We start from the raw sequence: 13,351 nt of genomic DNA, 5'->3' as shown, positions 1-13,351 counted from the left end.
GTACACACACACATCCGCGCATTGTACAGTATTTATAGCATGTTTCCATGACATTTTGGTCAGTCAGTTTCTCAGAATGTGTGTAGTAGTCAGCTGATGGTCCGGCCAATGCTTGCAGTCTAAATTTAGCCCTGCCTAACCCAACCAATGGGCAGAAGACCTGGCCTCCGAGTCACCCCGGTCACCAGCTGCTCCTCACTCTCCCACCCACAACCTCATGAGAGAATCACACTGAATGTCAATAAAACTGCCATGTTTTTTTTTCTTGTGTGAAGCTTGTGTGGATACTTTCTGGGTCTTTCTCAGTCTTTCTGCTTCCATGTCTTTCTCTAGTCTTAATCTTGCTCTATCATGCTCTTCTTTAATGCTTGTCTGATCCACCCTCGGCTCTGCCTGTCACTCCTCTTATCGCCCTCGGCTCTGTCTGTCACTCCTCTTATCGCCCTCGGCTCGGTCTGTCACTCCTCTTATCGCCCTCGGCTCTGTCTGCCACTCCTCTTATCGCCCTCGGCTCTGTCTGTCACTCCTCTTATCGCCCTCGGCTCTGCCTGTCACTCCTCTTATCGCCCTCGGCTCTGTCTGTCACTCCTCTTATCGCCCTCGGCTCGGTCTGTCACTCCTCTTATCGCCCTCGGCTCTGTCTGCCACTCCTCTTATCGCCCTCGGCTCTGTCTGTCACTCCTCTTATCGGCCTCGGCTCTGTCTGTCACTCCTCTTATCGGCCTCGGCTCTGTCTGTCACTCCTCTTATCGCCCTCGGCTCTGTCTGTCACTCCTCTTATCGCCCTCGGCTCTGTCTGTCACTCCTCTTATCGCCCTCGGCTCTGTCTGTCACTCCTCTTATCGCCCTCGGCTCTGCCTGTCACTCCTCTTATCGGCCTCGGCTCTGCCTGTCACTCCTCTTATCGCCCTCGGCTCTGTCTGCCACTCCTCTTATCGCCCTCGGCTCTGCCTGTCACTCCTCTTATCGCCCTCGGCTCTGTCTGTCACTCCTCTTATCGCCCTCGGCTCTGTCTGTCACTCCTCTTATCGCCCTCGGCTCTGCCTGTCACTCCTCTTATCGCCCTCGGCTCTGTCTGTCACTCCTCTTATCGCCCTCGGCTCTGTCTGTCACTCCTCTTATCGCCCTCGGCTCTGTCTGTCACTCCTCTTATCGGCCTCGGCTCTGTCTGTCACTCCTCTTATCGGCCTCGGCTCTGTCTGTCACTCCTCTTATCGCCCTCGGCTCTGTCTGTCACTCCTCTTATCGCCCTCGGCTCTGTCTGTCACTCCTCTTATCGCCCTCGGCTCTGTCTGTCACTCCTCTTATCGCCCTCGGCTCTGCCTGTCACTCCTCTTATCGGCCTCGGCTCTGCCTGTCACTCCTCTTATCGGCCTCGGCTCGGTCTGTCACTGCCTTTATCGCCCTCGGCTCGGTCTGTCACTGCCTTTATCGCCCTCGGCTCGGTCTGTCACTCCTCTTATCGCCCTCGGCTCTGTCTGTCACTCCTCTTATCGCCCTCGGCTCTGTCTGTCACTCCTCTTATCGCCCTCGGCTCTGCCTGTCACTCCTCTTATCGGCCTCGGCTCTGCCTGTCACTCCTCTTATCGCCCTCGGCTCTGTCTGTCACTGCCCTTATCACCCTCGGCTCTGTCTGTCACTCCTCTTATCGGCCTCGGCTCTGCCTGTCACTCCTCTTATCGCCCTCGGCTCTGCCTGTCACTCCTCTTATCGCCCTCGGCTCTGCCTGTCACTCCTCTTATCGCCCTCGGCTCTGCCTGTCACTCCTCTTATCGGCCTCGGCTCTGTCTGTCACTCCTCTTATCGCCCTCGGCTCTGCCTGTCACTCCTCTTATCGGCCTCGGCTCTGTCTGTCACTCCTCTTATCGGCCTCGGCTCTGTCTGCCACTTTTTCTTTAACACTCACGATTTAACATATTCTCTTTCATTGCTTGTCTGCCTCCTCTCACTCGTTCTCTCCTCTTTCTGCCTTAATCTCATTCTCTTTTACACTAGAACAGCTGGGCCTTGAGGGAACCCCCCTTCAAGCTAATGAGCAGTCATTTTGACTACAACATTCTAACAGTGTAATTAATACATTTAATATATGCTATATCTAAAATAATAGTTTGGTTGTGTTTATGAAGGTCTAAGGTACTTTTTATTTCATTAGTTTGTGACTAGGCTATATGTAAAAACATTAAAAACACAACATTAAAATGTTCAATGCATTTTATTTTATGGAGTGACTTTGCTACAATTATGAAACAGAAGGCGTATGTGTTGGAACACGGTAACAGCTTATTTTTATAACGACCCCAAAAAATACCCCAAAATACCACATTCACCAAGACAAATGGACAGTAAGACACAAGGTCAAATGATAGAAGCATCAGTATCCTAAACATCATTATAAGTGATAGGTGTGCTTGAGAAACAGTGAAAATCAGCAAAAAGCAATAATGGCATTATAATGAATATAAATGTCGATAAGACAGCAGTAAAAAATAGTCAGTTATTTATACGTTGGATACCAAGGTGAATTTCTGTTTCTTTGTCATCAAAATGGAGGTAAAGCATGATCTCTCTGAAGCGATCCCATGACATGGTTTCTCCAAAGAAAAGTATCTCATACATGTCTGACCAGAAGCTCTCCATACACACGCTCTTTCCACCGAATGCTCCACGGACATACAGGATTGAAATGAACACTTCCAACTCATCAACAGACAGATTCCAGGCAGTGTCTCCTTGCTCCGTGTGCACCTTAGCCACGGTACAGTCCCTGAATGCTGTAGCATGTCCGTGTCACATAAACAACGGAAGCTGGTGAGTGTATTGCTGATGTTGTTTTTTGCTTGAGATGTAGAGCCTGCTATCTCAGTGATGACATTTTGTACTGATAATCAGCCTGTAGTATTGTCACCGGCTCGTTCCATCTAAATGGTGTCGTCCCTTCCACTCTCCTATATCACTGTTTCATTTGGTGGTGGCTCAGGCACCTTCTCAGTGTGCACCGTTCTGGATTTTTTTGCTTAGGCCTCGGAGGTGTCTATGTTCATTATGCCACTAGGTGTCCATGTTCATTATGCCACTAGGTGTCCATGTTCATTATGCCACTAGGTGTCCATGTTCATTATGCCACTAGGTGTCCATGTTCATTATGCCACTAGGTGTCCATGTTCATTATGCCACTAGGTGTCCATGTTCATTATACCACTAGGTGTCCATGTTCATTATGCCACTAGGTGTCCATGTTCATTATGCCACTAGGTGTCCATGTTCATTATGCCACTAGGTGTCTATGTTCATTATGCCACTAGGTGTCCATGTTCATTATGCCACTAGGTGTCCATGTGTAACAGTGTAGGTTCCGTCCCCCTCTTCGCCCCAACCCGGGCTCGAACCAGGGACCCTTGCATACATCAACAACTGACACCCCACGAAGCATCGTTACCCATCGCGCCACAAAAGCTGCGGCCCTTGCAACGCAAGGGGAAACCCTACTTCAAGTCTCAGAGCGAGTGACGTCACTGATTGAAACGCTATTAGCGCGCACCACCGCTAACTAACTAGCCATTTCACATCGGTTACACATGTTCATTATGCCACAAGGTGTCCATGTTCATTATGCCACTAGGTGTCCATGTTCATTATGCCACTAGGTGTCCATGTTCATTATGCCACTAGGTGTCTATGTTCATTATGCCACTAGGTGTCCATGTTCATTATGCCACTAGGTGTCTATGTTCATTATGCCACTAGGTGTCCATGTTCATTATGCTACTTGGTGTCCATGTTCATTATGCCACTAGGTGTCTATGTTCATTATGCCACTAGGTGTCTATGTTCATTATGCCACTAGGTGTCCATGTTCATTATGCCACTAGGTGTCCATGTTCATTATGCCACTAGGTGTCCATGTTCATTATGCCACTAGGTGTCCATGTTCATTATGCCACTAGGTGTCTATGTTCATTATGCCACTAGGTGTCCATGTTCATTATGCCACTAGGTGTCCATGTGTAACAGTGTAGGTTCCGTCCCCCTCTTCGCCCCAACCCGGGCTCGAACCAGGGACCCTTGCATACATCAACAACTGACACCCCACGAAGCATCGTTACCCATCGCGCCACAAAAGCTGCGGCCCTTGCAACGCAAGGGGAAACCCTACTTCAAGTCTCAGAGCGAGTGACGTCACTGATTGAAACGCTATTAGCGCGCACCACCGCTAACTAACTAGCCATTTCACATCGGTTACACATGTTCATTATGCCACAAGGTGTCCATGTTCATTATGCCACTAGGTGTCCATGTTCATTATGCCACTAGGTGTCCATGTTCATTATGCCACTAGGTGTCTATGTTCATTATGCCACTAGGTGTCCATGTTCATTATGCCACTAGGTGTCTATGTTCATTATGCCACTAGGTGTCCATGTTCATTATGCTACTTGGTGTCCATGTTCATTATGCCACTAGGTGTCTATGTTCATTATGCCACTAGGTGTCCATGTTCATTATGCCACTAGGTGTCCATGTTCATTATGCCACTAGGTGTCCATGTTCATTATGCCACTAGGTGTCCATGTTCATTATGCCACTAGGTGTCTATGTTCATTATGCCACTAGGTGTCCATGTTCATTATAACACTAGGTGTCCATGTTCATTATGCCACTAGGTGTCTATGTTCATTATGCCACTAGGTGTCCATGTTCATTATGCCACTAGGTGTCCATGTTCATTATGCCACTAGGTGTCCATGTTCATTATGCCACTAGGTGTCTATGTTCATTATGCCACTAGGTGTCCATGTTCATTATGCCACTAGGTGTCCATGTTCATTATGCCACTAGGTGTCCATGTTCATTATGCCACTAGGTGTCCATGTTCGTTATGCCACTAGGTGTCCATGTTCATTATGCCACTAGGTGTCCATGTTCATTATGCTGTTCTCCATGTCTTCACACTGAGCTCACTCTAGGCTAAGGCCTATTCTAGGGATATGTGTTGATTCCCTCCTCTTAACACTAGGTGAACGTCACTAGGTGCCTATTTATTTTTAATTTTTCATAGGGGACAACAGTGAAAACCACTTCAAACAGGGAACAGTGTGACCTATCATGATCTGTTCCCAGACCAGGGCTATTTCTGTAGGCTTTATTTAGAGAAGACTGGATGTCAGAACACTCATGATCCAGACTCAGTTTCAGTTCCAACAGGGTCGTGGTGTGAAAATGAACAGAAGGTGTGATTTGTGGGAATTATGATGGTGCTGATTGAGGTGATTTAGATGGCCTGGTTTTAGCGGTGGGTTGGAGGGGGGGGGTTGTGTGTGTGTATGTGTGTGTGTGTGTGTGTGTGTGTGTGTGTGTGTGTGTGTGTAGCATATGTGACATAGCTAGTGAGCATTAGACATCACCTTCCTTAAGATCTACAAGCCACTGTCACTCAGGGAGGAAAACGCTAGGCTCTTGTTCCATCAGCTCACACATTAGTGTATTCAGTTTGTGAGCTGTGTGTTTGTGCACATGGTTCTGTGTGTGTGCGCTCCATCAGTGTGTTGGTAATAGTGCAGGGAGGCTGCTGTGTATTGTGTTGCTCTGAATGACTAGAATGGGGGTAGTAGTGTACATCTGGGTGAGTACCGGGATGATAGAGAGGCTCTCAGTGACCCTGTACCCCCGGGGCCAGGGGCCTCTTTTAGCATGGACACACTGAGGACACAGGGCACCCTGCGCATGTATGGACACACACACACACACACACACACACACACACACACACACACACACACACACATTCACACACAAGTATTCATACCTGAGGTTATGGATTTATTTATTCGTCATTTAGTTACTGGCTGAGATAGTGTGTAGTGAGTGGGCCAGTATTCAGTTGTGGCCAAAAGTTTTGAGAATGACACAAATATTAATTTTCACAGTCTGCTGCCTCAGTTTGTATGATTGCAATTTGCATATACTCCAGAATGTTATGAAGAGTGATCAGATGAATTGCAATTAATTGCAAAGTCTCTCTTTGCCATGCAAATAAACTGAATCCCCCCCCAAAAAAAATTCCACTGCATTTCAGCCCTGCCACAAAAGGACCAGCTGACATCATGTTGATGATTCTCTCGTTTACACAGCTGTGAGTGTTGACGAGGACAAGGCTGGATATCACTCTGTCATGCTGATTGAGTTCGAATAACAGACTGGAAGCTTCAAAAGGATGGTGGTGCTTGGAATCATTGTTCTTCCTCTGTCAACCATGGTTACCTGCAAGGAAACACGTGCCGCCATCATTGCTTTGCATAAAAAGACCTTCACGGGCAAGGATATTGCTGCCAGTAAGATTGCACCTAAATCAACCATTTATCGGATCACCAAGAACTTCAAGGAGAGCAGTTCAATTGTTGTGAAGAAGGCTTCAGGGCGCCCAAGAAAGTCCAGCAAGCGTCAGGACCGTCTCCTAAAGTTGATTCAGCTGCGGGATCGGGGCACCACAAGTACAGTACTTGCTCAGGAATGGCAGCAGGCAGGTGTGAGTGCATCTGCATGCACAGTGAGGCGAAGACTTTTGGAGGATGGCCTTGTGTCAAGAAGGGCAGCAAAGAAGCCACTTCTCTCCAGGAAAAACATCAGGGACAGACTGATATTCTGCAAAAGGTACAGGGTTTGGAATGCTGAGGACTGGGGTAAAGTCATTTTCTCTGATGAATCCTCTTTCCAATTGTTTGGGGCATCTCAAAAAAATCTTGTCCGGAGAAGACAAGGTGAGCGCTACCATCAGTCCTGTGTCATGCCAACAGTAAAGCATCCTGAGACCATTCATGTGTTGGGTTGCTTTTCAGCCAAGGGAATGGGCTCACTCACAATTTTCCTTAGGAACACAGCCATGAATAAAGAATGGTACCAACACATCCTCCGAGAGCAACTTGTCCCAACCATCCAGGAACAGTTTGGTGACGAACAATGCCTTTTCCAGCATGATGGAGCACCTTGCCATAAGGTAAAAGTGATAACTAAGTGGCTCGGGGAACAAAACATCGATACTTTGGGTCCATGGCCAGGTAACTCCCCAGACCTTAATCCCATTGAGAACTTGTGGTCAAACCTCAAGAGGCGGGTGGACAAACAAAAACCCACAAATTCTGACAAACTCCAAGCATTGATTATGCAAGAATGGGCTGCCATCAGTCTGGATGTGGCCCAGAAGTTAAATGACAGCATGCCAGGGCGGATTGCAGAGGTCTTGAGAAAGAAGGTCAACACTGCAAATATTGACTCTTTGCATCAACTTCATGTAATTGTCAATAAAAGCCTTTGACACTTATGAAGTGCTTGTAATTATACTTCAGTATTCCATAGTAACATCTGACAAAAATATCTGAAGACACTGAAGCAGCAATCTTTGTGGAAATTAATATTTGTGTCATTCTCAAAACTTTTGGCCACGACTGTACAGTGAGCTTCAAAAGTATTGGGATAGTGACACACTTTTCGTTGTTTTGGCTCTTTACTCCAGCATTTTGGATTCGAAATTATACAATGGCTATGAGGATTAAAGTGCAGACTGCAGTTTACATTTTGGGGGTATTTTCATCCATATCGGGTGATCCGTTTACAGCACTTTTTGTTCATAGTCCCCCAATTTTTGGGAACCAAAAGTACTGGGACAAATTCACTTGTGTATTAAAGTAGTAAAAAGTTAAGTATTTGCTACTTTAATACACATATAAGTGAATTTGTCACAATATTGTTGGTCCCCTAAAAGGGGGGGACTATGTACAAACAGCTACCACGTCTCAGTCTTACGTCAGAATTAGACTTTCATCCATGTTTCTTAACCCTGAAATTTCGAAGTTGTTGCAAACGTCAAATTTTGAAGTATTTATAAGGTTATCATTTCAAATCCAAATTCCTAGAGTACAGAGCCAAAATAACCAAAAATGTGTCACTGTTCCAATACTTTTGGAGCTCACTGTATAATCCTGCATATGATAGAGGTATTGATGAATCTTTAGGTCTGTCCGTCCATCTACAGACGTGTTGATCATTATCATGCACAGGACGGATGGATGGACGAGTGCGTCCAGATATTTTTACAAGCGGGAATGAGTAATGATGAAGAGGGGGGGATGGGAAGGAGGTAGTGGGTAGGACAGGGAGGGGGAGTGGGTCCAGGAATGATTCATCCCTCTCGTTTCCTCTCGCTCTGGTGGTCTCATTCTCTCTCTTTCTCTGTCCCCTCTTTTTTCGCTTTCTCCCTTCTCTCGCTCTCTCTCTCCTTTTCACTCACGCACACATTTTCTCACTCTATCTCTCTATTTTTCTGTCACTGTGGCTCTGAGTGGCTAATGGGGGATTTAGCGACGCACCCCACAGTCACAGCATGTCTGTCCCTTCCTCTTTTCATCCGATTGTTTATGGCGGCGAGCTTCTGTGTTACTCATTCCTCTATCCCTCTACCTCTCCCTACATTCCTCTATCCCTCTACCTCTCCCTAGATTCCTCTATCCCTCTACCTCTCCCTACATTCCTCTATCCCTCTACCTCTCCCTACATTCCTCTATCCCTCTACCTCTCCCTACATTCCTCTATCCCTCTACCTCTCCCTAGATTCCTCTATCCCTCTACCTCTCCCTAGATTCCTCTATCCCTCTACCTCTCCCTACATTCCTCTATCCCTCTACCTCTCCCTACATTCCTCTATCCCTCTACCTCTCCCTAGATTCCTCTATCCCTCTACCTCTCCCTACATTCCTCTATCCCTCTACCTCTCCCTAGATTCCTCTATCCCTCTACCTCTCCCTACATTCCTCTATCCCTCTACCTCTCCCTACATTCCTCTATCCCTCTACCTCTCCCTAGATTCCTCTATCCCTCTACCTCTCCCTACATTCCTATATCCCTCTACCTCTCCCTACATCCCTCTATCCCTCTACCTCTCCCTACATCCCTCTATCCCTCTACCTCTCCCTACATTCCTCTATCCCTCTACCTCTCCCTAGATTCCTCTACCTCCCCCTACATTCCTCTATCCCTCTACCTCTCCCTACATTCCTCTACCTCCCCCTACATTCCTCTATCCCTCTACCTCTCCCTACATTCCTCTACCTCCCCCTACAATCCTCTATCCCTCTACCTCTCCCTAGATTCCTCTATCCCTCTACCTGTCCCTAGATTCCTCTATCCCTCTACCTCCACCTACATTCCTATATCCCTCTACCTCTCCCTAGATTCCTCTATCCCTCTACCTCTCCCTACATTCCTCTATCCCTCTACCTGTCCCTAGATTCCTCTATCCCTCTACCTCTCCCTACATTCCTCTATCCCTCTACCTCTCCCTACATTCCTCTATCCCTCTACCTCTCCCTAGATTCCTCTATCCCTCTACCTCTCCCTACATTCCTCTATCCCTCTACCTGTCCCTAGATTCCTCTATCCCTCTACCTCTCCCTACATTCCTCTATCCCTCTACCTCTCCCTAGATTCCTCTATCCCTCTACCTCTCCCTACATTCCTCTATCCCTCTACCTCTCCCTACATTCCTCTATCCCTCTACCTCTCCCTACATTCCTCTATTCCTCTCTCTCTCCTAGGATGGGCTGCCACATCAATGCTACTTCAGCCGGCTGGTGCTGTCAGCGTTGCCATGGAGGTGTGTGTGTGTGGGCGCCAGAGTGGGCTGGGTGGTGGTGTGTGTGTGTGTGTGTGTGTGTGTGTGTGTGTGTGTGTGTGTGTAGATAGGCAGGGTGGTAAGTTTATTACAGGACATTGTCTAGACTAGGCCAAGTGTCCTTGTGGGTTTGATGGCTGAATCAAGGTTTGATGAGGTGTCCCACCCTCCCTCTCTCTTTCAATCTCTCTTTCTCTCACATTCTCAATTCTAATGTATCTTTTTACCCATATTTTCCTCCTTTGACTTTCACACTCCTCTCCTTTCTCTCTTTGTTTTGGTTTGTTCACTCTATCCATCACTCTCTCCATCTCCCCCTCTGTCTCTTCGTCTTTTCCCCATGTCCCCCCTCTCTCCGTTTCTTCTCCATCTCCCCTATCTCCATTTCTTCCCTCTCTCCCATCCTTCTCTCTCCCTCTCTTCCTGCTCTCTCTCTCTGCTCTCCAGTTCAGTCTAATAATAGCAGGGTATAGAGACTGTCCACAGTGGGGCCTGCTGATTGGAGCCTTTCTCCCTGCTGATTTGGTGTGGGTGGGGAATAGGGACGTGTGTGTGTGTGTGTGTGTGTGTGCGTGTGCGCCGACCTATTGGTATGGGTTTGAGATTGAAAATGAGTGTTAGTGTGCACGAGATTGAAATATTGTATGTGTGTGCATTTGCATCATGCAAGTGTGTGTGTGTGTGTGTGTGTGTGTGTGTGTGTGTGTGTGTGTGTGTGTGTGTGTGTTTGTGTGTTTGTGTGCGTGCATTTGCATCATGCAAGTGTGTGTGTGTGTGCGTGTGTGCGTGTGTGTGTGTGTGTGTGATCTCACTCATTAAGAGGATTGGCGTGTGGAGTATGAGTGTTGGAGGCTCAGTTTGGAAATGGAACTCTGACTCGCCTGATGCCCGTTAGCGTCAACCCTGTGTGTCACCTGTCAACTCCATACATACACTGGCCCAGACGAGCTCAGACACTCTGAGGGTGTGTGTGTTTATTAGGGTGTGTGTATGAGTATGCAAAAAAAAGTGTGTGTAATCTGTCTGTGGTGATGTCACTGTCCCTGTGACAAAGCTCATAGCGTACAAATCTATTTTTCTTCTCTCGTTTGCTCTGCTCGATACGTTGGTCCTGTCGTCTGTTAAGCTGAGAAGAACACATTTCTTTATCACTTTCTCTCTCCATATCTCTCCATTCTATTTATCTCTCTCTCCCTCCTCTGTTTATCTCCATATCGCTCCCTCCCTTCTCTGTTTCTCTCCATATCTCTCCCTCCCTTCTTTGTATCTCTCCATATCTCACCCTCCCTTCTCAGCTTCTCTCCATATCTCTCCGTCCCTTCTCTGTCTCTCTCCCTCCCTTCTCTGTATCTCTCCATATCTCACCCTCCCTTCTCTGCTTCTCTCCATATCTCCCCGTCCCTTCTCTGTATCTCTCCCTCTCTTCTCCATATCTCTCCCACCCTTCTCTGTTTATCTCCATATCTCTCTCACCCTTCTCTGTATCTCTCCCTCTTCTCTCTATCTATCCATATCTCTCCATCTCGTCTCCATATCTCTCCCACCCTTCTCTGTTTATCTCCATATCTCTCCCTCTCTTCTCCGTATCTCTCCCACCCTTCTCTGTTTATCTCCATATCTCTCCCTCTCTTCTCCGTATCTCTCCCACCCTTCTCTGTATCTCTCCATATCTCACACTCCCTTCTCTGCTTCTCTCCATATCTCCCCGTCCCTTCTCTGTATCTCTCCCTCTCTTCTCCGTATCTCTCCCACCCTTCTCTGTTTATCTCCATATATCTCCCACCCTTCTCTGTATCTCTCCCTCTCTTCTCTGTATCTCTCCATATCTCTCTCTCTCGTCTCCATATCTCTCCCACCCTTCTCTGTTTATCTCCATATCTCTCCCACCCTTCTATTTCTCTCCATATCTCTCCCTCCCTTCCTTCTCTGTTTCTCTCCATATCTCTCCCTCTCTTCTCCGTATCTCTCCCTCCCTTCCTTCTCTGTTTCTCTCCATATCTCTCCCTCTCTTCTCCAATTCTCTCCCTCTCTTCTCCATATCTCTCCCTCTCTTCTCCATATCTCTCCCTCTCTTCTCCATATCTCTCCCTCCCTTCTCTGTATCTCTCCATATCTCTTTTCCTTCTCTGTATATCCCCACATCTCTCCCACCTTCTCTGTATCTCTCCCTCTCTTCTCCATATCTCTCTCTCCCTTCTCTGTATCTCTCCATATCTCTCTTTCCCTTCTTTGTATCTCTCCATATCTCTCCCTCTCTTCTCCATATCTCTCCCTCTCTTCTCCATATCTCTCCCACCCTTCTCTTTCTCTCCATATCTCTCCCCCCCTTCCTTCTCTGTTTCTCTCCATATCTCTCCCTCTCTTCTCCATATCTCTCCCTCTCTTCTCTGTATCTCTCCATATCTCTCCCTCTCTTCTCCATATCTCTCCCTCTCTTCTCCATATCTCTCCCTCTCTTCTCCATATCTCTCCCTCTCTTCTCCATATCTCTCCCTCTCTTCTCCATATCTCTCCCTCTTCCTCATATCTCTCTTTCCCTTCTTTGTATCTCTCCATATCTCTCCCTCCCTTCTCTGTATTTCTCCATCTTTGACACAATTGGCCCTCTGACTTACTGAACATTCTTATTTTGGACACCTTTTGGTGTGTGTCTGTGAGTGTAGTTATTTAGTTAGACCGGTAAGCAGCACCAGAAAGGCCCGAGTACTAATTTGAGGTGCTCTATTATTATGTTTGGGCAACAATGGTCATCTCACAGAGATCCTATTAAATTCTAGATGTAATTCAAAGCCATGTAGTGTCATGTAAATGCTTCATAGTGCAGAAACCACAATGGCCCAACTCTCTCAATACATGGCTCTGATGTCATTCTATGGGCCAGCCTTCATTACGTGTGGGTTTCCCTTATTTACCCTCCTTACAGAAGCAGATTGGTCCTTATTGTGGCATTGGGTCCTGATTGGTCAGCCCGTCAGGTGGTGTGTACAGTATGTGTGTCTGTGTGTTGGTGGCACCAGACCCAGTCTCAGAGTGGACTTTGACAGACGGTGCCTTGGGCAGAGATGCCCAGGATGAATGAAGTAGCTTTAATAACAGTGTGACTATATCCCAGAGTGAATGAAGTAGCTTTAATAACAGTGTGAACCCATCCCAGAGTGAATGAAGTAGCTTTAATAACAGTGTGACTATATCCCAGAGTGAATGAAGTAGTTTTAATAACAGTGTTAATACATCCCAGAGTGAATGAAGTAGCTTTAATAACAGTGTGAACCCATCCCAGAGTGAATGAAGTAGCTTTAATAACAGTGTGAACCCATCCCAGAGTGAATGGAGTAGCTTTAATAACAGTGTTAATACATCCCAGAGTGAATGAAGTAGCTTTAATAAGAGTGTGACTATATCCCAGAGTGAATGAAGTAACTTTAATAACAGTGTGAACCCATCCCAGAGTGAATGAAGTAGTTTTAATAACAGTGTGAACATATCCCAGAGTGAATGAAGTAGCTTTAATAACAGTGTGACTATATCCCAGAGTGAATGAAGTAGCTTTAATAACAGTGTGACTATATCCCAGAGTGAATGAAGTAGCTTTAATATTAGTGTGAACACATCCCAGAGTGAATGAAGTAGCTTTAATATTAGTGTGAACACATCCCAGAGTGAATGAAGTAGCTTTAATATTAGTGTGAA

At 46.7% G+C, this 13,351-nt stretch overlaps 1 protein-coding gene across 3 annotated transcripts in view; it reads left to right on the top strand.

Annotated features, from left to right (window-relative positions):
- Positions 1–13,351, top strand: part of LOC115199102 (voltage-dependent calcium channel subunit alpha-2/delta-1-like) — a 176,866-nt gene that overhangs the window by 76,496 nt on the left and 87,019 nt on the right. The gene's annotated exons all lie outside the window — the stretch shown is intronic.

Source organism: Salmo trutta, chromosome 8 (assembly GCF_901001165.1).
Source record: "Salmo trutta chromosome 8, fSalTru1.1, whole genome shotgun sequence".
Taxonomy (NCBI): domain Eukaryota; kingdom Metazoa; phylum Chordata; class Actinopteri; order Salmoniformes; family Salmonidae; genus Salmo; species Salmo trutta.
This window is presented reverse-complemented; position numbering and strand designations above follow the sequence as displayed.